General features: G+C 30.6%; 1 long non-coding RNA gene and 1 other non-coding gene across 2 annotated transcripts; both read right to left on the bottom strand.

The window, feature by feature from the left end:
• Positions 1-317: 317 nt before the first annotated feature.
• On the bottom strand, positions 318-3906 carry LOC145055378 (uncharacterized). The gene is made up of 2 exons (XR_013685159.1): positions 3564-3906; positions 318-628 (listed from the first exon to the last, which is right to left on the bottom strand). It is a non-coding gene; the product is annotated as an uncharacterized LOC145055378 (long non-coding RNA).
• On the bottom strand, positions 3743-3845 carry LOC145055808 (U6 spliceosomal RNA). The gene has a single exon (XR_013685360.1). It is a non-coding gene; the product is annotated as a U6 spliceosomal RNA (small nuclear RNA).
• Positions 3907-4151: the final 245 nt, after the last annotated feature.

Here is a 4151-nt window from a genome sequence, read left to right as displayed (position 1 = left end):
ATTATCTTTGTGATCAAAGCAATCATTAGATTCCAATTCCTTTGACAGATTTCATTCCTTCCAAACAACTTACGTTTCTATTTTTGATTTTTTACCAGGGTTGATTTTGGTTGTCTGCAAAGTCAAATACATTGCAATTGAATTTCTTTCAATGTGGAATTCAACAAGAATAGAAGTTAGACCTTGCAACATGTTGTCTTCCAAGCAATATGACTATTTTAGGGAACAAAAATTCAAAAATCAACTATACTCTAATAAAAAATTTCTTTTATTAATATAATCATAATTAAAGTTTGTAAAGAGTTTCAAAACCTCAGTTAAATAATTTTTACCTTAGAAAGTTAACTAATTTCATCAGTTAAACTTGCTCGAATTACACATAAACATAGTTACATACCTACACACAAAGCAAACAACATATAATGATACACATATTAAATTCAAAGCAAATTGACCAATATGCCCTTGCACTGTTTCTTTATGAAATTAAAGTTGCTCGAATTTTCTATAAACACAGTTTCATGCGTACACATAGTTTCATGTGTACACATAAAAAAACAGCATGGAATGATGTCAAAACAGCATAGCAAATAGACAAATATCCCCCTGCAAATAGACGAATATGCCCCTGCACATATAAACGCAGTTACTGTGCTGCCATTATTGGCATGATGTCAAAACTGGAATGATAACTCTCCATGCTTTATGTATTTACATCCGTCTACTAATACCCTTTTAGTTACTTTCATTGCCCTATGATACATTATATAATCCAAAATGTATCTGTAGATGAAATTACATTTGATTGGGGTATTTGCTAGGAGTATCAGTACATCGATATTATCATCTAAATAACTCTAAATAATCGTGTTTCAAAATAGATTTGAACTTTTTACATGGAGATAAACTATAAAACGAAATTAGAGGCATTTAAAGAAAGCCATTATACAGGTTCAGAGATTAGCTAATAAACTAACAATAATAATAAAAAAAATTAGAAAATCCTAAATCGTTGAATTCCCATTTCCTTGTGTTACAATATGTAATCATTGTAAACAAAGTTATTCAACCTTTAAAATTCCTTCATGTATAGAAATAGAAATCAGGGGCATTTAAGGAAAGACATGGTGAAATGTCCTAAATACCCTTATGTGCAAGTTCATTATCTAATAATTATTTAACGTCATATCAATAACCACTCTTGCTTCGTAAAATCAACCATATGTATCATCCCTACTATGTAATTAAACAATCCGATCAACCAGTTAATGTACAACAAAAAGATTAAAATTAAACTTTTCTGACAACAGGAACCAATGCATCCAATAGAGAACCAAATCAAATAATTAAAATGTAATTGACTAATTGGTGTCAACATTTCTTTCTTTGAGGCATTCTATTGAACACCATATATGCATTCCAACATCCAAAAGGCTTTGAATAGTAGACTTATATCAACAGGACCAATGCAGCGAAAATAGAACAAAATTACGTAGACTTTGCATATTCAAATACTCAACTGATTTGCAATAGAAGGTCACATTAAAACAAAATGCCCGTAGAACACACAAATACATTCAATAAAATCTATCATAATTCACGAAATCAATTTGCTAACCTTGTGTAGATGGTTGTGTAGTCGATTATGATTATGCAACGGAAAGGATTTGAAGAACAATCAAATAAAATCGGCTACTAAGAATAACATTACAATAAGTAGGAAATCGTATATATAACATCATTTTGAAAATATATTATGGAAAGGATAACACTACAGAAATAACGTGATTGATATCACGCTATATTGAATTCCTTTCATTCAAAATTGTATAAATTTGGAATTGTTATCAGAAGATGAATGATATTGGATTAAAAAGGGAAGGAAAGAAATATTTGTAGTGTGGCAAATGCTTGGAGAAGATGACATGTGGCACAAATCTTTTTCATTTATAAGGTTAGAAAAAAGAAAAACTGAACATATTCATGAATCATGAGAGAAACAACCAGATGAAGGCGTAACTAAAAATAATATAATTTTAAGAATTTAGATTATATCCAATTGGAGCTACATGACACAAAGAGTTTAGATATCCAACAGGAATACACCATGGGAAGAATGCATATTTTCGTTTACTTTTTTAAACTAAGAATCATACACTGTGAGAAGTGATCCCTATCTCTCAATTTTCCAGTCAAAAATCTTGTAAAAATCCGTTATAAAGCTTATTGACAATTTTAAAATCCCATGGCACTATTTGTAACATCATTGGTTGGGTTGACTACATCATCACCAATAACCACGTCTTTTGTTGCTTATCATTTATAGCAGCAAGTCGTTAAGTGAAAAAATAACTGTTGAAGATGATAGGGTCACAACTGAAGGTATGTCCAAAACCCTAAAACAGAAAACCAAAATCAAAGTAGAGGGAGGATGTGTAGAAGGGAATCACAACCAAATGAAGCAAGTATGGCATGACTTTTTGTTACCTTCACATAATATTACCAATCTCAAGATGTTTATAAGTTCGTTGTAAGAAAGCTATTAAAATGAGAGCCATACATAAAATAAATATTTCATAAACACAAAATTGGAGCTACTGGGTTTTCAACTAGCTAAATCCAATTCCTCAAACCCTAAACCTCATACTCTTTGAGACTTCATTGACCAAACATTAAGTTCATCATCCCACCATTTAGGACTCATTTGAGCATATACCTTCATTAAAAACACTAAAAACCTTTTTATTGTAAAAAAAAAAAAAAAAAAAAAAAAAACAATATTGGTTTTCTTTAGAAATGACAAGATAAATCCAAAAAAGTCTATAATGGAAACCAAGGAAAACCAAAATCAAGCATGTAAAAATCGATCTCAAAATAGAGATGAAATGAATATTGAAAAACAAACAAATAGATGTTATAAATAAGGTTTTGATCTTTCTTTGTTTGATGCATGTTGAAATCATGTCTTATATTTTTTTTTTTCTAAATTTGATGCAGTTTGTTAGAAATCTTGTGTTGATTTTATTTTTCTTGTTGAAATCAAGTTTTTTTTCTGGTTTTAATCGAGGGTTGAAATTTGGAGTAAAACCCATCACTACAGAAAACATAAACCTATCAAATTCAAATGAGGTATAACACAAGATCAAGATTCAAGAACCAAACCAGATAATTTCAAGACCAATATATATGTAGTTACAGTAAAGCAAGAAGAATATCGAAGCAACAACAAACACTAGACATGAAGTATAATAAAAAATGCTAAATTCTTTCAAGCTGTGTCGATCGAACACCGATTTGAGATTCCCATCGGTAACAAATCGACCAGATTCATGAAACAGCTTAAACTTAACAAAAGTATCATGATCATAAATTGCAGTTTACTTGATAAAACAACTTCAAATACCCCAATTTGAGTTAACAATATGCAGAAAAATGTATTGGGAAACTGAACTGTCAGTGTGATTGAAAAACTAAGAAACTAAAGTTCAACACATCTGGTAGTAAGTGAACATACACAGCTTGAACATAGTTTCCGAAGACTCGACTCGAATTTTGATGCGTACCTCATCAAATCCGTTAATGGCCGCTTCACTGGTGTTTTCGTGAATACGATGTTGTAGTTCAACAAAAAGAATAAGGTAATCAGACAAAAAAAACGTCCAAACCGCAAACTCCGCTTGAAATCACTGTCAGATTAGACTGGAAATTAGGGTTTCAGCGAAGACCAAGAAGGGGTAGGAAAAAAAATTTGGACCATTTCTCGATTTGTGCGTGTCATCCTTGCGCAGGGGCCATGCTAATCTTCTCTGTATCGTTCCAATTTTATCGGATGTCCCCGAAGGGACGATATTACTTGCAGAGCTCCGCAATATAAACGACTCTCAGTTCTTCTACTGGTCGATATGGGACGACGCGAGTTCAAAGCTAACTATAGATTATTACTATTCCTGCTTTTGTATTTTCACCGATCAAATAAAGTGTTACTTTTATATTTACAAAATTATATAATTACAAAATGAATAGCTTTTCTTAAATATATAAATATATCTTTAATTTTCTTTTTTAAATAACTTAAATTTTATTATTGAATTCTAACCTATATCTTTATTTTATTTTTGTTTTATATAATTTGTTAAATTTATGTTATTGAA

Source organism: Lactuca serriola, chromosome 5 (assembly GCF_051521515.1).
Source record: "Lactuca serriola cultivar US96UC23 chromosome 5, Lser_US96UC23_V15, whole genome shotgun sequence".
Lineage (NCBI taxonomy): Eukaryota > Viridiplantae > Streptophyta > Magnoliopsida > Asterales > Asteraceae > Lactuca > Lactuca serriola.
This window is presented reverse-complemented; position numbering and strand designations above follow the sequence as displayed.